The 23084-nt window shown below is 43.8% G+C and overlaps 1 non-coding gene across 1 annotated transcript; it reads left to right on the forward strand.

The window, feature by feature from the left end:
• Positions 1–17786: 17786 nt before the first annotated feature.
• Positions 17787–17859, forward strand: TRNAF-GAA (transfer RNA phenylalanine (anticodon GAA)). Its single transcript has one exon. It is a non-coding gene; the product is annotated as a tRNA-Phe (tRNA).
• Positions 17860–23084: the final 5225 nt, after the last annotated feature.

Consider the following 23084-nt stretch of genomic DNA (forward strand, 5'->3'; position numbering starts at 1 on the left):
CTTCCTAGGTGTGGAGCTGAGGAACAAGGGATAGGACACATTTCCAGCAAATTTAGCCTGATAAAACTTAGGTATGTGAGGTCAAGKAGGGATTCAAGATCTGTAGAAAAAGCTACCTAAATGTTGAATGGGTACCAAGCATGCCACAGGAGCTGTGGCCATGCAGACAACTATGGCTGTTACCTCATCTCATGGTGTGACACACATTGTGCCAGGTGGTTTAAGAGGGAAGGAGGAAGAGTAACTTCTTAGCTCCTTCCATAAATCCATGACTGGTTGCAACRTGTTACTTCTAGGGACCAAAGTCCCCTTCTGTGGTTCTGGTTCATGGAACAGTGGTATAATCAGAAGCTCCGTAAGATCCATAGATCCATAACATCTGCTAGTACATTCTGGTCATCATTAGTTAATTCAAAATGCTATTAATTTCTGGCAGAGCATAGGTTATTGTTTAGAGACTAAACAATTGACTAGGAGCCAGAAGAGAACATTATGATATTATTTCTGGCTTTGGATGAGTCCAAGTGTCCATTTGATGCTGCAGGAATAGTCCAGCTGAGGCTGTGTGCTGCAAATCTTTATCCTTCCTGGTTCTTAAACCAGGAGATCTCATGGCTCAAGAATTCAAGTGGGTCCCACCATATCTGGATTCAGTTCTTGCCCCTCCAACAGAACTTGGGCAAGTTATTAAGACTGCAGTGTGTCATATTGCCTTTTTTTTTTTTTTTTTTTTTTTTTTTTTTTTTTTTTTTTGATGGTGGTAGTGCTGGTGGCCTGATAGACTGAAAGATTATTGTGGCCTCGTGCCACATCTGAGGGCCTCAGCCTGCCAGCATAACCTCCTGACCACAGTTTTCTCAAAATGCCCTGGGATCATTTCAACAATTTAAATACCAGGCTTCCCTCACCCAAAACACTGTGACAGAACCCRTCTGAGAAAGCAGAACATTCCGTTATGCCGGTAGACTTTAGGGGGCTAAAACTTCTGAGCAGGAAAGAAATGACTTTGTACATATACACAGTCTGAAGGGGGGGAATGGTTCAAAAGTCAAAGACCAAATAAGTTGGTATCTATCACATAAACTAATAAACACACATAAAAACCACAGATATATACATATAGATAATAAAGATCACATATGTAGTTTCCATATAATTTGTCCGTGTAATTTATTATCTCTGTACAGAAAAAGATCTTCATAGCTCTATTTCTTAATTCATGGTGATTAAGAGGCAACCTCATGATTTAGGGAATCTAAGTTGTGGCTTTTTAACCCTTTGGGAATAGCAGCACTGTACTGATGGGCCCTGAGCAGCTGGGGGCGTTGAYACTTCTCGGGTCACTGCACAGAATCTGTGTTTTTAGAAGGAAAATTCCTCACTGAAGTACTGAGGCAAGAGGCTGGTGACTCACATGCCCCTCTCCACTCCAGCACATTGGTCGCAAACAGCTAGTTAATGAAGTTGCCTGGATGTAGACAGAAAGTGGCCCCAGACCACACATTATTGTGCAAAACAATGACGGCAAAACACTGGCACCAGCACCAGTGGAGATGCAAGCTGGTATGGGTGGCAGTGACCAGGGATGCTTTGTAAAGCACATTTGGCGGTGGGCATCATCAAGGAACTCTGTCATTTGTCAAAACATCTTTTAAAATGCCTCAGAGACRACTGTCTTTTGTTGGCTTGTTTGTATTATTAGCACATGCAGTATGTCCAGCTTTTTTCTGTCCATGTGTTTGTTGAAGCACACAAGAAGGGCAGATTCTTCGGCATTTGAAGATTTTGCTGTCTTTAGGCTCCTTGGGGACTTGAGGAGAGCCTTCACGGTCATCCAGAGCGTCTTCCTCCCCAGGACCTCAAACACCAGGCAAGCAGATCGCAAAGCAGGATCCGCAGTGCAGTTGCCCCTTGGGTCCTAGAGAAGGACTGAGTCTACAGACTCATTCCGAAAATTACAACAGACTGAGACAGGAATCGGATGAGGGAGTGTGAAAGAGCTGGGAGCAGCCAGAACCAAATTTGTGCAGGACATAGTTTTGTAGGGCGAAATGCCTGCCAGCCTGCCTGCCTGGATCCCAAACTGCCCCTCTGCTCCACTAAATTCAGCCAGGAAAGAAGGAGAAAATATTGACTTTCTAACTGGTGCCAAGAAATGGACTAAGCTCCATCTCTAAACGGAGCAATCTGGTCTGAGATTTTTGGTCCTYTCATATCCTTATGGAGTACACTTAGGTAAAGCAGTATACATAAAATAACACTTTGGCTGCAAGTGTTGTTTTCAAACCGTGTTGGAGCCAATTTATCCTTCCTCTCTCTCACTGTCTTTTAAAACAAAACAACAAACCATATAATAATAATAATGAAAAGATTTATCCTAAGTTAAATGACTGGTTTGGGGGATCAAGTTGCAGGATCAAAATCCATAATTCTGAGGGATTTACAGTCCCTTTTGTGGTGATAAAGGCAAAATTGTTCACAGTCCTTCTCTTAATGTAAAAAGCCTGCCTTCTGCTCCTTGGCCAAGCCTCTTGCCACCAAGAGACTGTGCTTTTGTTGGAAGTGCTGAGCAAAAATGATGGCAAAGAGCCTGAAGGACAGGACTTCAAAGTGGTCTGTGGCTGCCCCATTATGGGAGGGGTGGGAGGAAGCAGAAAGCCTCTTCCATTTGTAAAGCATGTTTCTTCTCCTCCCTCTCTTAGGACCCACAGCTCTCAGTGTCTTTCCTCCCTTACATTAATTTCCCCTGCTGCCCTCGGGTTACACAGAAGCCAGATTTGCCACTAATCTTTAGCAAATGTGCTCCTAAAACCAAAATGGCTTGATAACATGCAGCTGGCCCTGGCTTTGCATCAAGTCCAGGTTCAAAGGCCATGAGATGGGTGGCTCAGCTCCTCCACYGCCCTCCATGTTCTTCTGCACTATCAGCGTTGTCATACATGTGCTGAATGTAAGACTCAGGGTTCACACCCATCTCCCCCAAAGTCATCTCCAGAGAGCATTGTCACAGACTTGGCCCCATTTGGTGAACTAACAAAATTGGTTGGCAGTCCTTTTAAACTTCTCATTGGCTCAGCCTGTTCTAGAGGGCCCATGAAGCTAYGGGTGAGCCCATGCCTTTGCACTCCAAAGACTTATGGCATCATCTAACAGGACCCTGCATTCAAACAGTGCAGACCAGGGGGCATTCTTCTCACATGCAGATGAACCCCCAACCCCTTCATGACCTAAGGCAGCACCATGTCCTGCAGCAAAGCAGAAAAAAACAGAGCTATATTTAGTAGCATCTTTCAACTCTTCTTCATGGAGACTCGATCAAAAAGCCCAAAAGATCCACGTACTTTGGCTGCATCAGTGGGATTTTGCAAGAATATAGCAGACTTAAGGAGTTAATTCATTAGTAATAAGTCCCAAGATCTTGGACATGTATTTCTGTCTTTCCTTGAGTTCACATTATTGATTTTCTCTCTTCTCTCCCAATTTTAAAACTTAGCTCACATTGTGCACCAAGTACAGGACAGAATACGTCTTACAGGACCCAGACCTCTAATGCCTTTGTAAAACATTTTTTTTGTGTGTGTGTGTGTGCAAAATGAGCTGATCACACCTTCATTTGGATTTCCTCTGGTCATAAGCAGACATTCATGCTCTGAGCCTGAAACTCCATCCTTTAGGCATCCTTTCCTGCTTTTCTCCCATCTTCCTCCTCTCTCTCCTCCCCTTACAGTGCCTTACCTTCACATCTGTCACAGCATGCCTGGCACAAAAATTTTTATGATATTGCTGGACCAAACCAGAAGACACTGTTTCCAAAATCCRTCTGTGAGACTGCAGATGCCTAGGAAAGAGTACAAGAACAGGGCAAGCRTATTGTGGTGAAGTAGCTCAACAGTTTCTCAGCCTCCATTAGATTACAGGAAAGGGATTACCTGAGCAAGTGGCAATTCTTGACTTTTCCTAGTTGTTGACGCTGTTCATTTCTTCTCCAATTATTTTCTTCTGATTTGTTTTTCTCTGTTAGGCAGGCAAACTTTATCATCCATATCTTTGCATCTCAAGGAGCTCCACAGTTTGACAGAGTGGTGTGTAACCCCTTCACTCCCCTTGGTTTCCTTAGAAACTGTTGCCTACTCAATTCATTTATTGAMCTCTATTTCTGGCACAAGAGACAGTGAATGAGTTACTGTCTCCCAGTCACACTTCTTTACAGACTTCAGACATCATGTTTTTCAGCCCGTAGAGGTCTAACTCAACCATTCCTCCTGCAGAAATTGTTTCTTGCATTTGGTAATCCTTGCCACCATCTCTGAACTTTTTCTGGTTCTGTTACACCTCTCTCTCTCTCTTTTTTTTTTTTTTTTGGGGGGGGGAGGGGTCTGAACTGGTAGATTCATCAAGATGATGGGTTTCTGCTAGAGGAATCTTTCTTCTGGAACGCCTTATCACAGCATCTCAAATGTATGTCCCTCATGTGCCTAAAGGCCACGTGGTTGAGGAAGATGAGTCTTTTATCCTGGAAGAGCTAAGAGTGTKCACAGATTGCAACACAGAGAATGAATCTGAAATGGTTCAGTTTGGGCTCTTCACACCCATACTGAACAGCTAAGACTGGTACAGCTGTTAGGTATAACCTCCTTGATTAAATTATAGAGTGCTCACAGAACTGGGAATGGCAGTGTCTCTTTCCTCTTATCAAATGTCTATTTTCAAAGTTCTTGAACTGCATAAATGGTAAGAAATTCCCTTCTCTGCAACATGAGGTGATTCCTGAAGAGCACGACTGACCCTGTTGGCACACACTAATACATGGTGCTGCATCTGACAACAGATCTTTCTCTGGTGATGAGAGCTGGATAAGGTCACCGTCTACAACCTCTTGCCATCTSTGCAAGATTTCTATGGCCAGATGACAAGGTAAAGTTGGGCCTCACTGTTTCAGTACAAAGCAGGTAGTGCCCAGTCCCTGGRCACAAATTCAGGGAGGTCCATGAAACTCCCTTCTCATGCTTCAGCTTCCTGGCTCAGGCCAACAATGACAAGCCTGAAAATGAAGAACGAAGGTCACGTTTTAAGGTTGCAGTGCCCTAAAATACATGCTGGAACCTGTCAAGCTCCAGAARTCTTTGATCCCTACGACACTGTTGACACTTAAAATAGCTACCCAGAAATAAAGCTAAGTGTAGCACACAGTGAGATAAGTCATTGCTAAAAGCCCTGATGTGGAAACATCCATCTTTGGGTCATTGGGAATCTTCACATCCTCCTGGAAATATTCATTTGTGAGAAGCATGGATCTTTTCKTCCCCTTTAACCGAACAGCTAAGTCAAGTATTGACTCAAATCCTTGCACACAGCTCAGCCTCTGCCCTGGAGCGGATTATTTGCATCCTTTTGCAGCTTCAGCCAAATTATGTACTTCAGAGAAGCCAGACTTTTCAGTCCAACATTTTCAAGGATTAAGAAATGGCTGGAAAACTCCAAAATACAACAAAATGGTTCCTAGAACTCCAAAATATGTTAATGTGTTTTTATTCTTATTTTATGAAGAAATCCCATGAAACAAATACATTTTGTTTTTCTCTGGTTTCTGACTGTTCTTTTATTTGTTCATTTATTTATTATTCATCAAGGGAATCAAAAATGTTCCTTATTCATGCAGCTCTATTAAATATTTAAAAAATGTAGGACCTAAAAATTATAGTCTTCATTATTTATTACTTTAAAGTAGAATTTTGTTATTATGCCCACATCTTAGCCTAGAAAGCACTGCAGAATATTCTTGTGAGATGTATCCTAGGTTATAAAATTATAATGTCCCAAAATTGGATAAATGAGTTCACATAACCTTCTTTGAAATCATCTTTTCCAGAGTTTTCACAGTGGCATTGCAGAGCTGGCATTCAACCTTTAATTAAACGGGATGATGCCAGAATATATGTGGGGTCCCTCTGGTGACCAGATCAGACAAGCTATGGGCTTGTACTGCTACTAGAGCAATTTTTGTCGTGGCCAGGGGTTCAGTGCCTAATCATACCCAGTATTAAAGCATAATGTATTTAGGTACTGGGCGTGCTCTGGGATGGTAAGAGGAAGCAGTTCTTTCAGGTTGGCCTTGTTGTCTTTTGGTTCACTTGATGCATGTGAGGCTTCAATGCTAATTGAATACAAGGCCTGAAAACCACCACTCAAAAATGCAACAGAAATTGCAARTGGAAAGTGTAAATGGGAAAAGAAAAGGAAGGGATGTAACTAAAAGGAATCCAGCCTTGTAGCTAAATATTCGTACGTCCCCCCAGACAAAGCACAAGCCTCTTTGAAGTGGCATCTTTTGCAAGTCCCCTGTCAGATACAGCAACCGTATTTATGGTCCTATCAAAAACAGACCCTCGCTCCAGCCATGGCCTGTGGTTCTGCCCTCCTATTCAAACAACCTGGAAGGGGCCAGAGACACGCGGTGTGTCCTTGGTTGTGGACATGGGGAAAGGACAATCTCCCATTAAGTATCAAGGCATCTTTCAGCTAACAGAGAAAATCAATGCCATATTAAGAGTGAAACTATGTGTTCTGAGCTGATTATATCTAACCTCAGGAGGCTCCAAAATAAACTGAGTCTTCTAGAGGTTTTGACACACACACCCAGCCATTCCTTGCTTTACAAACACGCTCCTTACAAAGGAGACCTTTTTTTTTTTTCTTCTCTCTCTTTTTTTCCCCTCATATATATTAACAAGGCTTGGATTATGCTGCAGAGAACAGATCCCCTTCACCCTGGCAGAATAACCCCATGGCTTTTCAGAGTGTTATATATAGAAACACACTCTTTTCCAGGGGCACCTCTACAGATTAGGCGTGAGGAATGTTCTTTGGACCTGGATGCTTGTGTTTGCAACTACAAGGACTCCTGAAGAGTCAGGAATGTCATACCACAAGGCTCTTGGCTGCACTGAAAAACACGACACATCACAAAGTTTGGGTCAGGCCGGGCTGGTTCTGCGCAGGAGCATTTCTCACCTCCCAGCACAGGAGACGTGGTGTGTCAAACGTGGAAAGAGAAGGAGCCCTCAGCAGAGCACTGCCRGCATCATTCAGCGTGAGAGGGCACGCATGAAGGGTGACACTGGAAGGGGCCCTGCCTTGTCTGCGGCTGGGGAAGGTGCCTTCAAGCTTTGAACGCCAAAACACAGAGCCTCTCCTTAAGAGCTGCTCTGCATACCAGGACAAGTTGCTCTTTCCATACTGAGTCATTTGATTGTCAGTCACGAGCCTAATTTCCAATAAAGGTTTTAATGAATTCCTTCTAGTCTATTGAGACTGCAGATTTCTCGTGCTAGGGATGCCCTATGGCTTCCTAGCACAAGATGCAAAGGGCTCCTGGAGAGTGACAGGCTTCCCAAATATACTGTAGCTCTTCCTGACGTACATTCGTTGAGGGAATATACCCCGTGGCCCTGGTGAGAAAGTCTCCTCTGTGCCTTAGAGAACAGACCTGTCTCTTGATCTCTAGGCAAACGCAGGCATCTACGTGTTTCCCCTGTGTAGACTGGAGGAGGGAAAAAGAAATCCAGAACTAAACAGACTGGAAACCTGACCTCTTTTCAAAGAACAAATACTACTTTTTTTTTTCTTTTTTCCCCCCACCATGAAATGCATCTTTTTTTAATTTCCTGTAATTTAATTAAGAGAGGAATTCACATTCATTAAAAGTTTATCTGCTCAGTAGCCCTTTATGCAAGCCAGTCAAAGGGAGTGAATGAAGGTTCTGTAAAGCTCTCCATCTATCCAAAATAACCTTTATTTCAGYTCCATCGCCACATATTCAAAACAAACAGTTGAAGCTGCATCTTTCATTTTTGAAACAAGGCGTCCCCTGCTTTTCTCCTCCCCCACAGTCTACCGAATTCCTTTCCTGTTTGATACGTGCTGGGGAGGACAGCATACATAAGGGGAGAAGTGTATCTGGAGGGCTGATGTATGTAATGGTGGGGTAATAGCTAATAAATGCTCTCTGCCGTGGGCAATAGGAGCCATATCATAACCCAGTAGTTGGCCATCAGGCCAGTAACGCTGGATGATTTAATGATTAATACCAAACATAAACCAGAGATCAGCCAGGACATTGAACACCTCTGTTTCTGATCCAAAACGAGGTCTGAACTACAGTATTATTTTCTCACCAGTACCTAAAATGTGGTATTGAGTTGTTTTTTTTAAAAAAAATGGTCCAAAACTCAGTGGAGAAAGACAGAGTCCTAGAGAGAATTTTACCTTGGGGAGAGCAGCTGTAACACCCTCCCCAGCCCACCTTTATCATTACTCACATGGGACGCTCATTGCCTGTGTTCCAGACCAGTGACACACCAGCACGTGCAGGTGTATGGACCTGTCCCCAGTCACATCAGCTACATCTGTACTGGTGAATAAAAAAGCAAAAAAACCTAAGCACTGGCTTTTGCTTGACTATACCCTTGTCAGCATGGGCTCTGGCATCTTTTTTGTCCTGCACTACCCAACACTTTCCCGGACGGTTCCTGGGCAATGGTTGGGGTTAGCAGGGCCAGGAGTAGTTTCCCATAGACATTTTGGATGTGGCCATACTGTTTTGAAAGGCACTGGAATTTAACGGCATGCACGTGCTGTTCCATGCCCGTTGGCCACCCAGCCAGAAAATGACTCCAGGAATATTTAATTTACTATTATAGATGTAACCACGGTAGCCTAAGAAGCAGGAAGGTCAGACTGCCTTCCAGTGGCTGGGTAACTGGTGTGTCACAGCACCGAGGTTCCTGCATAAGCCTCTAAGGTGCCAAATAACTCAGCACTTTACTACATCTGGCTCCCCATCCTCAGGTCATCCAYACAGCATACATGCAAATTAATTTCYAGTCTCTCTTTTGGCRTGAATCTACCAACTCYCTTTAAGAGGAAACTTAAGTACTGTTTTTCACCTTTGAACACCTCTGTGGAGACTTACTTCCCATCCTACATCACACAGCACACATGCTCCTCAATGCTAGAAACACACTTCTCTAGTGGACGGTGACATGATCCTCACAAAAACCCAAATTATGTCTTAAGATCACTGTATGGGGAACTGAAGGAGCCAAGGCCGAGTGCTATGAAGTGTGCACACAGCCAAACTGCTCTAGAAAGGGCTGGCCTTGAACAGGAAGGAGAGTGAGYCATTCGGCATCCCTTATGACCAGGGACTGTCCCTTGGAGTTGGTGTCTTTAGCAGCACAGATATAATGCAGTGATCTTGGGAAAGCCACTGACTCAGTTCTTYTTTTCTTTTTTTCCAAGACTATCTTATTTACTTAGCTGAATCAGCCTTTCTCAAAGGATCTTCCTTCCTCTAGGAAATAGAGGAAGATAGTGACACTATCAGTTATGATTTAATAAAGATAAGCCAAGTTAGGCAAGAGAGTGCATAGGAGCTAGGTTGCTACCTAAATTGGAAGGTCTGCAGGAGGACAGCTGGCCACTCCATGGGATTACTTTCGGACTGTGTGACTTAGGACGTGTTCTACCAGTGACAAAATGGGGTTAACCACAGTTTGAGTAGAGCTCTCCAAGCAAAGTGGTTTTCATGATTTAGTCTCTGTGACATCTGGATTCAGGCAGGAGGTGGGACAGCTCAGCACAAATCCAACCCTATCACCTCTGTCCCTTCCTTATCCTGGAGGTCTCGATTTTCACAGGAGATATGAAATCAAGGGCCATCCATCCATGGTCACTATAACGTGCCTGGCATCCCTTCTCCAGTGGGAGATCACATACATCATACTTGGGCAAGTTCCCAAATACGAGCTTAGACTCCTATATTGCTGTCTCCCCAAATCCTGTTATTTATATGGGGAATCATTGCATCTTTGAAAGAATGTTTACGTCATAATCTAGATTGTAAGGAATGTCACAGGTCTACCAGTTCACTCTCACTGATTGAGAGGTACATCTATTTCCTTTTCTGACAATTTTTTGGGGGAGGGGGATTTTGTGCCATTTTCACAGAARGATGGGAGGGAGTGTGAAACAGTTGTTTATATACATTGTATTTATTCATGCTCCATGAAGGAGATTAATTGATATTTGTTGCTGTGAAGTTCTTCTTTGAGTTTTCCTGTTACTCAGATAAAAACTCCTCTGAGAGTAACAGAAGTTTCATCTGGAGCCAATGCACCCAGCGAGGGGGACAGGCCGTGTCCCACAGCTCATCCCAGGAGCCATGGAGCCACAAACTGAGGTCACAGTCACACGTGGGTTGGTCTCCAAATTACATATGTGCAGCACCATTGGCCTGAACAAATGAAGTGCTGCCAAAAGCTACAAGTAGACAAAGTCAGCATGGCCAATGYATCTAGCAAACACATCACACCGGCAGCTTCTGAAGTGGCTATGTGCAGGGGAGAGGGATGTGGAGTCCTGGGTAAAGCTGTTAGGGTACACTTGTTAGCTTTAATCCAGACTTGATGCTATGTACAGCAGCTATACAGATACGCACATACAGATACATGATCTGTAAAGTGGCAGATAATGGAAAGCATGGCCTTAATTTTTAGGAGACATCACAAGCTCCRTCATCATAGGTTCAGAGAGAAGCAGGGCAGATCTGGCCTGCTTCCCCTTTATGCAACACCGTAAGAAAGTCATTTGGTTATGGTCAGTAGATTGATTCTCTTAAAACAGTGTAAAAAAAGGTGAATCTGAGGAATTTATAACCTGTCCAGGCCTGAAGTTTTTCTTTGTAACAGCTGGGGGACTGTGCAAACCTGGTGCGCCCATTTGTTTTTGCTGAGGTTGTGCATCTCCAGGGTGGTCCGTGCAAACACATGCTCACACTACTCAGCACCTGTGCCAGCACCCACCTATCAAATCCTCCTCTCTGCAAACTCTGTGCTCTTCTATGTCATTTCATGCTGTACTTTCTCTCCCCCCCCCAAAAAAAGGCCAGGAATATCTCTAGTGCTTACAGAGGGGGTACAGAGGCTCGAAACCTATCACCCCCTGCCAGGAGTCATTGCCAGCGCTGCTGCAAAGCCTCAGCACTGTGCGACCTCTTGCCCAGGTGACCTCCCCCTGGAGCAGAGTAACCAATTCACACATACTTGTGCACCTCCAGCCTTGCGGATCTTTTCCCCTTATTTAATTTTCTGGGAATCAAAAGGACTGTGTGTGCCTTCAGCCCTGGCACAGCCTGCATGCCTTTCTCCAGACTCACCTCAAACCACTTGCCTTTCCTCACTACATGAGGTAAATCGAGGCCTGCACGCTATTTTAGCACAAGCCAGGGTGCTTCCAAGGCATTCCAGAAATAGYGCTGGGGAGGAACAGTATCTGCTCTTTAGAGCCAGCTTGGGGCCTTCCCTCCCCTTCCAGGTTGGGTAAACTTTCTCCTTACCCTGTGGTTACACTCAGCAGAGTGACTCTCTTAAAAACGACATTGCATAAAGGTTAATTCAAAGGTCTTTTACCTGGCCTGGCCTGAGCTCCAGAAAGAGATGTTCCCAGCCAAACTCTCCTTTAGAGGGGCTGGGAAAGATGTTTCATGAACATCTTCTTGCATTTCATAGTTACGTGGCTGTCCCCCCTCTGGGCTTCATAAAGACACAGACAGCAAATGCATACATTATGCCTGCCTTCATTATGTTAGCAGATAGTACTAAAACACTCAGATTTTAGACACTAATTGCTTTGCCCTTCGGTGCTACTGGGTGCTACTACCACTACAAGTATTCAGCCACACTCATAGCTAGAGGGCTTCTCCTCTGATTTCTTGCCAGTTGCTTGTAAGATTCATTGTATCACTGGAGATTTATGTCAGGGCTGGTTTGAGGAGCAAATAGTTTCCAGTCATTTGTTTTCGGAAATCCCTAGCATTTTTCTTGTGTCGTCTTATTTTGAGGAGCCAGAGAAAGGAAAAATGAACTAGGCAGGTCACCAGTGCCACCAGAAATGCATGTAAATGCAAACTACACCATTCTGGCTTTGTTTCCAGCTCCTACATGTTGAAGAAACTCCTGCTCCAGCAGGTACACAGGGACCAGAACTGGAGTCTCCATTTTTGCCTGTCTCACCGAGAACTTCCCTCAGTTCAAATTAGGGATTCAGATCTTGCATCCTGCAAGCTGCTTCTTTGATCTTTCTCTCTACCTGGAGGCTTACTGCAGGAGTGATGGGAACTACACCCCTGGACATCAGTCCCCTCAGGAAATAGGTACAGATTGGAAGATGAGGCTGGAGCTAGGATGACTTCCCCCATGCTGTCTTCCTGACCCGTGGTACATCAAAGGCCTTCCAGTTTGCAAAGTTTCAGAGCACTAAACCCACTTTCTTATCTCCTGCCACCCTGGGCTGAGCTTTAGGCCAAGAGAAATGTCTTCCATTCCCCTATTCCTATATCCTATTGTGTGGTGGAATATGGTTTAAATCTTCACCCTTAAAAAAACCATCAGCAAACAACAAATAGGCACCCTACGGATAGGAAGGAATGACTGCTTATGAAGGAGAAGATGAAGATGAGAGAGGAGCTACAYGGGGCTTGAGTAGAAGCTCTATGCAGGTAAGTGGCACATCTCATAAAGAAGGGCAGGCAGAAGCCTTCAGTGAATAAGGTTCTTGTGTCACTTTTCACTATGTGAGACTGCCTGTACAGGGATTCCCAGGCGCACGGCATGTTGCTGCAGAAGTCCTGGGACCAGAACTGCTGTACTTTCAGGAATCTCATAGCTCTCCTTTCCAGTTAGCCATGGAGGATGGCACCTTTCAGAGATACTTCACACGTCCTTCTCGCATGAGATGCTCTTCACGCACAAACTTTTCTTCAGCCAGCCCATAGTGAATTAAGGGCTGCCAAAGTTAACAGCCTGAATATGGAAAATAGATAGATGATTAGAGGGGAAAATGAGGCAGGGAGGGCCAAGGAAGCTTGCCCGAGGACCTAGTGGTGAAGACAACAGAGGTACAGTAAGTCTCTGCCTTCATCTCCTTTTACCAACGTAGAGGGGCGAGTGCTACTTGAACAATCATCTTCAGCATTTAGGGAGGGGAGAAAGAAGCCTGAGGCAGGGTTTTTCTCCGCTTTGCATTCTTCTGTCTTCTCCCATTTTGCAACCAAGCACTGGTGCAGAGCAGAGCGTGTGAAGCTTAAGAGAGAGGAGTGAGAAGYTGTAGTGGAAGAAAGAGGGCTGGATATTTTCAATGCCACCTTGCACTGCAGATTCCACTCAAGTATAAAGCCCTTCCTTCCCCCCAAAACCTCTTGACCAGCAAGAGCAGAGTAGGTCACCCCCATCCTCAGTCCCCCTTAAGTCACACAATACTCCAGCATTTTTTCTAGTAACAGAATTCAGAAGTCCACAAAGAACGCCTCCCATCATGCCTAGCCCTATCCATGCCCTTCTCTGTGGTCAGAGGGTAGACCCTTCTTCAGCCCTTCTGCAGCTCTCCAAAGCCTCAGTGTTCCACCTGTGCAAATAATCCCCACGCATCGTCCCCCAGGACTGCGAGGACAAGTTAAAAATGAAGCGTGCAATTTAGCTGCTGCACATCTGTATTCCAGGCAGTGGTGAAAGACAGAATGGTGAATCTCCAAAATAGCCTCTGCTTGGCTAAACAGCTCCACTGCCAACTGATGGCTGTTTGTCTGTTTTCATTTGTACAGCCCTCAAACCTAATAAATACTTCAGACATGAAAAGAAAACACAAGGAACAACGAGGGTAAGAAAAACAGGCCATTCAGTGTCTTTTTAAATAGATCAGCCTGGAATTGAGTGGCTAGACCTCTTTCCAAGTACATTCCTATGGTGACATGAATTCACAGACTACTCCTGTGTGATCGTCTGGCAGGGACGTGGTACTGTCACTCTGCATCCACCTCTTTGCGGGGCCAGTCGTGTCTGTGGTCTGCCCAGGAGCTGACAGCATCCACAGAATAATGCCACATTTGAATTTTCCAGACAACATTTATTTATTTTTATTATATGATTAATTCATTTATTACTAGCTTTTAACTCAAGTCTGCCCATCACCATTGTTCCTTTGATGAAAAATATTATATCTGGGCTTAGAATAATGTTTTCCTTCCTTTTCCCTTCCTCCCCACTCTCCACTCCACTGTCCATGCATTATTCTGGCATCTTGTCGAAGCCGCTTTCTCCTTCTATAGAATCTCAACTTTCATTAAACAGATCTTTTTCTTCCATCAACCTGCCTAGCTCCTGTTTTGGACTAGACATTTCTTCCATCCATAACATCCTGAGGCAACAAGACCAACAGCTGAACTTGCACAAGCAATAACACAGAGCTGTAGATGGGAGTGAAACAAAAAATTGTATTAGAGTAAAAGAGACAGGTACTGAAACATCTTGCTCAATGGCATATGTTGTCTAATACTGTTGAAAAAGACAGTTAATGGTCTTGCTCCCCACCTTGTCACCATGGTCATTTATTTAATCCATTTGGCATACACACCACCCAAGAGCAGACAAGAAATTGTCCAAATTCAGTAGGGAGCATGGAACAGGAAGTACAAAAAAAAAGAACCCCCCCAAAAAAAAGAACCAAAAAAAAAGAAAAAAAAAAAGATTGATTGCATCTGCAGGGTCCCCAGGACAACGTCTTTTTCTGTGGCCTCATGATATCTTGCACAGATGTCTATTGACTCTTTTTGTTGCTCTTTATGTATCCAAATCCCTTGGACATTTCTTCCTTATTAATGTTCCTTCCAAACTCTGTATCASTCTTATACTTCCCAGCTGAGCTGGAGGATCAGGGTCTGGATGGCTTGCTCTCACTCTGGCTTCTGGGGAAGAGAAAACTAGTTATGACTTGAAAGTCCCACTACTTTGTCTGTTTTGGAAGCAATCAGAACAGCCACAAGAATGAGAAATGTGAGAAAATGCTCCAACAGCTCCTTCTGAATAACACTTGAAAAAAATCCTTGATAAGCACTAGATCAGTGATGGAGCCTTAAGTCTTGGCAGAAGGCAGTTATAAAAGCATGACTAGCGTCAGAGAGCAGGGTCAGTCTCCTCTGTTTCAGAGTTTTGCCTTCAGCAGTGCCTATTGCCAAATGATAAGGCAAGGAGGGGAGAAAAAAGGAAAAATACATCATAAATCTTTCCTTGTTTTACTCTCCCATCTTCCAGCAGCTCATATTTGAGGGAGCTCATTAATGATCTCTGAATCTTTGCAGTTGTTAGTACATGAGATTCGCTGCTTTTCTGGTTTGGGGGAGGTTTTTTTTGAACACTACAAGGGTATCTGAAGTCATGTGAGACGTTAGGGTCTCAGACCACATTTGCAAAGGTCCTCCTGGCTCCACTGAGTAGCATTACCAATATACTTTTCAGAACGAGGGGTAATAGTCAGATATGTCCTTTCTGGGGAGACAAAAGCCTGGAGTCTGAGTCATTTTCCCAGAGTAACTGGAGACTGGGAGTTTCTTCATAGGCATGTGAGTATATTTTTGCATGTCCCCAAGTATTTGAGCCGTTAATAAGTCAGAGAACAATTCTGTTTTTCCATAATGCCATACGCAGGCAATGCAAAGACACTTTTTAACCCGTTTCAAGTAACTGAGTGATTGGATCYTGTGTCCTTTCACCTCATTGCCATCTACACTAACTAGCTCCAGTTAATAAAGTTTTTCCATTTTCCCCTTTTGTCAAAAATAGGTAATGGATATGACCCAAAGGGATCATTCCATGTAATTATTAAGCCAACACTTTCTATAAATAACTTTGAGGATGAGTGGACTGTTTTCCCCAAACTGAAACACACTCGTGGAAAGTCTATTGTCCGGCCGCAGAGCTCAGGAGTGGGGGAATTTCACGGGTCAGGGGTTGGAGTTCAGAGACCCCAGGGGGAAGAGCAGAGATAAGCATGGTCAGACTCCAGCATAGTGCTTTGTAAATGGTACATGAAGGGCTCCTAGGCCCACGTCTTCACAGTATTTTGTATTGACAGAGCCAGGCATCTCTTCTATAATGCCACTAAACCCTTGCTTTTCTCTAAGCATGGGAATAATCTCAGACGCTTTCAGCAAACCACTAAAACAAATTATTTCTCCTCACTGTGCCTCCATTTTGCAGATTTGGTCTCTCCAGGTTGCTCAGCCAGTAAGGTAGGGGARCTGAGCCTCATACTAACACAGGGAAACACAACCAAGCCAGCGAAGCTTTTAGGTCAGCCCAGTCCCAGCACTACTGAAATGCAAGTTGAGGTTTCAGCCACAGGAACATGCTGCATTCTGCCCTATAAAGTGTGTGGAACACCCTAGAGCAGAAGACTTCTACTTAACAAATATACCAGAAATCAAAGAGTAAGGGTAGATGTGCACAGCCATTGGAGACAACTAGTCCTGTTCTGCTACTGTTTCCCGTTTTCACTTCTGTCTTTCTGTTGGAGATTAATATGGGGTTAATACTAATTGTATCAGTGCCTCTGTGTCGTTTAAAGTTTCCTAAAGTAGTTTATCTGACCGTGCACGCAAGAAAAGGAGGCACTACCACAAYCCTTTGCACTGGCTAAGTGGTGGGAGAGATCTCCTTCAGCAGCAAAGGCAAAAGCAATTACCAGGCATGCTAAAATCTTCTGAGACTACATCTGGTTTTGAGGGAGTTGTGTGACTTTGTCCATCATTACTCAGGAATATCCCAGCAAAAACATCTCTCTATCTCAGAAAGCCCAGCCAGAGGTTTCAAAACATTTGTCTGACAGTTGTTTTTAGCACAATCAGATATAGTTATGTCTGGTAATGGCTTTGAGCTTGAGCAACAAAAAAAGACTGTAAGGGTTGTCCAGGAATTAAGGTAACACAGTTATTATCGTTAATGGGGAGATCAACATCTGGAAAAACTCTACAGCTGAGCAGGTGTGCGTGTGCTGCCTGCGCTGTCTGTGTTTCAAGCAGTGTGGTTTCAAGCTCAGCTATCTGGAAGATGGCCTCCAGAAACCACTTGAAAATAGAACAAACAAAAGCATCTCCTCTTTCCATTAATATTAATGGCCCAGACATTACCCAATTTGAAGCGGAAGCYGGGGCCAATTAAGAAGGGCCTGATCCTCAGAGCTCAAATGGAAAAAGATTAGAGCACAATTTCTCTGTGATCTGGGATTGGGAGATGTCAAAGTAGCCCAGGGACAGCGACAAAGAGAGATGAAGCAGGTTTCTGCCCTGGAAAGTTTTCTACTTGGAAGCTCCGTTGTCCAAATATTTTGCTACCGAATCATAACTAAGCTGCTTCCGCTGCCAGAATCATGTACGCTGGTGTGAGCCACTAGTAGATGACTAAAACAGGGAAAATGAAACAAATACACTGGGTGGAGACTTGGGAGCTTTGGGGCTGATACYCAGCTCCGACACGGCTTCTCTGGGAGGCCTTGGGAACGTGTCTCCTCTGAAGTGATGCAGAAGGAAAATATTCCTCCCTGCTTTGTCCTGTGTTGACAATCTCCCATCCTGTGTCTATGTTTACAGAACCAGGCACAAAGGGACATCGGGGATTATTATTATTATTATTATTATTATTATTATTATTATGATAGCAATAACCATTATCTTCCAGGCATGAGTCAAATCTGGAAGCAGGGAAGTCCTGATTCGGAAGCTTCTGTAAAATAAGAATCTAAATGTTTCACCTGATCTTACCTAGACTCCCTGGAGACCTCTAAAGTAGCAATTAAACATGCACTTGGAAAATGGACCGGGAGCCAACAGAAAGGAATGTCCCTCCTGGCTGGAGGCAAATGAATGATATTATTAAAAGTCCTATAACATCATATCAGTGGCTGAAATAGCTCAGCTGGAAGAGTGTTAGACTGAAGATCTAAAGGTCCCTGGTTCAAGCCTGGGCTTCAGCAAGGGGGGTCCTTGTTGCTGCAACCCTGCCTAATATGCGCTAGGTGACCCTGCTTGAGCAGGGGGGTTGGACTAGAAGATCTCCAGAGGTCCCTTCCACCCTTGCCAATTCTATGATTTGTGCAGTTTATCACTCTTGTATCATTTGAAGAAAATAAACTAGAACACTCAGGTAGATATACAGCCTCCAGACGTACTCACTTTTGAGTCCTCACCAGTACTAGGTGTGCTAATTAATTTTTGGTTGATGGTAGAACAATGGGAATAGAGGGGGAAAAGAAAAAAAAAGATTATTACATAGAAGTTTTAAGTTCTCTTGCTTTTCTCACCCCCACAACATATTCAACACCCTGAAATCTCCCTAGTTCAGGTTCCCAGCCTCATGCAAGTGCCCTGCCCTTCGCTTTTCTCTCCGTCTACCAAACCAGTCTACTGAACTCTGCCGTGGCCCCCTCTGCACCTGCCCAGCACCGGGAGGACTGAGACAYCTGCTTAAGCATTTCGCTCGAAGACAAATTTGATAGCTGGGCACGTCTTAAGCCAATTTGGGGGCTCCAATAACTGTTAAAATGTTCATCCTTTACAGTCCTTGTCTTAGAGACTGTGTGAGCTGAAGAACTGCAGGAGAATATTTGCTACTGAGAATATGACCCCCTTCCACTGTTACAAATAGTAATAGCATTAGCATTTTATTTAACAATTCTATTGATTCTATTGTAGATGTTGTTGTTGTTGTTTACTTTTATTCAATGTGCATATATTCACCTTTCCTTTCATAGGATTATTTTGTAATCATATTTTCTTAAAATATATTTTCATATTTTCTTAAAATATATTTTTACTAAAACTATTTTTTTTCTGCACAAAGACAAAACAAATAAGAGGTAGATGAGCTGGAAGAGTGAAAGCATCATTGCAGGATAGCTTTCAAAGAGGAAAAAATACCGATGCTGATAAGCACATCTGGAATCTCAAACATTTTTCCTTTTGTGTTGCTTTTTTTCCTTCCCCCTGCTCATTTGTTCATTCTGTTTTCCTGGTCTACACAATGGGACTCCTGCCCACAAAGCTTGTCTGCACCCACACTGTAGAAAGCTAGAACCATACAGATTGTAGGGAGCATACTCTGGAGCAAAGTCTTGGAGGGAGCCGGTACGTTTGTTGGAGGCTAAGAGAGGCTAATGATATGGAAATGGCTTGATCCTGCCCTCTGACATCAGTGTTAGAGGATCAGCCCCTGGGATGTTTTATTTATAAGTATAGATCTCAATGGCCCTGGTACAAAACAGAGTAACCAAATGACAGCATGCAACGCAGGAAAACATGCCCCAAATCTGTGGTGGTGTAAAAAGACACCACCGATCATGAGCTTGATCCAAGGCATTTCACATTAAACAGACCGGGAAAACAGTAGTTGCTGAATATTTTGCGAGGTTGAGCAGGTCTTTGCAGATAATTCCTCCTTCCATGCTGCTCCCATGGGCTCTTTATGAAATATCTGGTAGACAGATGGGAAGTTTTATCCACAGGGTCAACCTGCACCCAGTATAGCAGATCTCCAGCCTCTGGGTGCAATCTTTCTGCACTTCCCCACACCGCTACCACTGAGAACGCCTGCTGCTTCTGTGCTCGAGGCACGTCTCGCTTCATCCGTCTTTGCAGCGCTTACGTCTGCATCTCGCTGAAATGTGCAAGTGCTTCCAGAAACACCCTCCTTATTATAGCACTTGAACTTGATTCCCCTGATAGAAATGTATTAATTTCTATTTTTACCTTAATAAATTTCATTTTTCTCTATTCTATTTTATTATCAGATGGAAAAGAGTGCATAAGCCTCCAAGGCCAAGACGGCTCTTCTGCTGTTACCATCTCCTGTTGTTGGCAGAGCATGAGAGTTCACTGGAATGCCATTTTCCTACTTTTCAGCAGCCTAGTCACCTAATAAATTCAGCTTTCTGCCGTTTGCTGTTGCTGTCTCCACCTCAGCTGTTCAGGGGACACTGCTGGAGAAACGCTCTCAGCTCTCAACTCCCTCTCAGAGCACGAAGCATGGCCCCGAACCAAAGAACGATACAGAATCAAAAAGGTTTATGCAAAATTGACTGGTTGCCAGAAAGCACTCTAAGCAAAAGTTGTTTTGCCTCTTTACTATTATTGTACTTTTGGCAGTAAAATCAGGAACAAGCAACCAAAAATTAACTTACACTTGAAGAAGCTGAGCATAAACATTTTAATCTCCTGGGGCTGTTGGTTAGAGGTTTCACAGTCTCCACAGTAAACTCTAAACTTGTGCTGCTGATCCTATTTATCTATCTGCCTTTCAACAAATTAGGGATTTCTCCTAAGAGCGAAGGAATAGGAATCTGAGGAAAACAGTCCTGAGGTAATCCTTAGCTCTTGATTTCAAAAGCTGAGACAAGTCTCAGAAGTAAAAGTGGTTTCCTGCCCCCAAGCTTTCTTCCAATTTTTTATTCTCTGTTTGGTATCTTTTGTGGCTTTCAGGAGCCATGTTTTAAAGATCGAAGCTCCTGGTATTGCCTCCATAAGAAGCCTCTTCTGCAGCCCATGCACACTTCTTCTGCTCAAAGCCTCTTCTGTAGCCCATGCACACGGTATGACAAGATAACGGCATCAGTGACACGTTCATGACAGCAGCCTACCTGTTGCAGTGTTGTTACCGATCGTCTTAATCCATATATCTTGTCCAACCTTTCAATATTTAGGAGGTGATCAGAAATGGAAGATTCTTCATTCGGTGACATTCTTCAGTTAGGTACTTCCGTGGGAGCTGAGCTTTAAAGAAATGGCAATTATAACCAAAAAGGTCATTGAAACATAGTGTGTAGAATTTGCCAGAGTACTTGACAGTGTATTTACACCACCTAGCCCGTGATCGTCTCTGCTGCTTGGACTTTCACTTACTCAGAAGTTATTACTATCAATCCTTTCTCACTTACCCACAACCCCTTTCTCCTTCTTCCCACTGTAAGTTATTGCATCATCAGGTGTGTTGGCATATCTGTGCACTAATTGCCTCCCAACCCACTCCTGACAAAATCACCTGGATTTTGTCTAATAGCAGCACAATAGCAGAATTATTGTCTAACGTTTCTAAGTTAACTTAGATAATTTTGGCCTGGGTGAGGGGCTGACCACCAGTGCAGCTGTGCTAGAAGACACAAAGGAGCAATGACCATGAGCTGGAGGAAAGGAACTTTTGCATCCATCTCAACTGCAACCTGTCAACAACTAAATACTGCCAGGAAGACTTGCAGTGGTGTCTAAGGACCAAGTACAACCCAGAACTGCCAGACTCTAGTCCAAATACAACCAGCTGAGGAATAGCTGCATCCACGGCTGGAGATGTGATTGCCTCTCTTTAYGGACTACACAGGAACACTATGCTCTGCTCCCAAATGCACCCTCAACACAAGATTACAGAGCTTGTCTAAACTCTCTTTTCAGTAGAACTCCAAAACTATTCCTCCAAAAAGCCGCAGTGTTCAGTCACTATCTGGTACACCAAAAAGAAATGCTTAAATAAATTACAGGTAGCACAGCATGTGGTGCAGGTTCAAATCTTAGGAAGAACCAAAAATGTTTCCCACATGGCATCTGTCTGGTGATTTGCATGAAATGAATATTCAGTCCTGTTCTCAGTGGGAAATAGCCCATATTATGAACACCACAGGCAGTGTTTGAGCTCTGTGATAGTATCACTTGGAGAAAAAGATAAAATGAGCAAGGAGCTATTGTTTGCCTTACAGCCTGACCTGACCTCTTTTTCCCACTGAGATAAAACCCTCCCAACAGGGAGAAGTTTAAATCACAAACTTGATGGGTACTTATGGTACTGAAACCATGGTCTCACAAATGCACTGGAAGAAGTCTGTGATCTTTGAGGTACCAATTACCCTCAGCCTGTTCTGGAGGATAGCACCAAAAGAAAGACAATGGAAAAGCCAGATCAATTCAGGATAGAAACAGAACAATAATTTTTAAACCATGAGAAAAATTAGTAATCAGTCTGTACGCTAGCTATGGATCCTATACACAGCCGAGTCACACAGGCAAAGCTCCAGTAAAGTCAACGGAGCTACATCATGGGTGGGTGTCTAGTTTCTCCTGTTGTGTCTGCATCCACAGGGCTATTTTTAGCCTTTTCCTAATGTCCGGAAACCCCTGCTGACAATCTGCACTGCCACCTTGTGTGGCTCTGGTTTTCACTCGTGCTTGCACCAAAACCTCCCCTTTCATTTTCTGCTGAACACACCTCCCTTTCCTTCCAGTATCAGTTCGCTGATGTGATAACAAAAAGATTTAATTATGCCCAGCAGACTCATGCTAATTGCTCTTTTCTCAGGCTCCCAAATAGACATCCCTACACATTCATGCTCTGATCTCGTCCCCTCTTCTGGTGGGGGAAGATTCCTAGTCAGACCATGGAGTTTTCAAGGCTCCCAGACGTGTTTTCTACCACACYTGTCATCGCATCTCCTTGCTCTTTTCCCTCTACACTCAATGACTTGCAGGTCCCATTGCCTTGCTCAGGAACTCATGAGATCTGGCATGAAAACCACTATCTGTGATCAAGTACAAATTTACTGGTTTACTGGATTTACTTACCCTCTTAGCTTTCATCTTCCACTCTCCKGCTACCATACGTATGACACTTAATGTCCCTAACAGAAGGTCCATTCCTCCTTGGGCAATGCAGGTCATACCAGAATGAGGGTAGTTCAGAAGGAGACAGATGGATGAGAAAGAAGGAGAAACTCTCCCCCAAACTAATTCCTATGCCATGGACCTGCCCCCTCAACATGAGCCAGAAGTAACATAGGAGGGGAACATAATCACTATCCCCACCTTCTCTAGAAACATCAGGGATTTAATTGGTCCTAATGACTGAATGAAGAGTTTGACTGGTGACTGAAGAGTCATTGTGACTCCCATGACATAGTATGTATGCATCTACCATAGAGAACCTCCTACGGGTATCTCTGGGGTCTAATGTATGTTAAGATACCATGATAATATAATGTGTTAAGCTCATTCTGTAGGATTTTCTCTCAATGACAGCACTTGTAATATCTCTTGCTTATTATTTGCACAAAGTGTTAGGACCTTACTACGATTAAGACTTCTTTGGATTTGTCAGAATGAGCTGAAATTGTGCAAAAAAAGTTCGTAAGTTTTGGGGGGGAACATGGACACCTCTAGCCACACA

The sequence above is a fragment of the Rhea americana genome, unplaced genomic scaffold (genome assembly GCF_003343005.1).
Source record: "Rhea americana isolate MKP2758 unplaced genomic scaffold, rheAme1 scaffold_192, whole genome shotgun sequence".
In the NCBI taxonomy this organism is placed as follows: Eukaryota; Metazoa; Chordata; class Aves; order Rheiformes; family Rheidae; genus Rhea; species Rhea americana.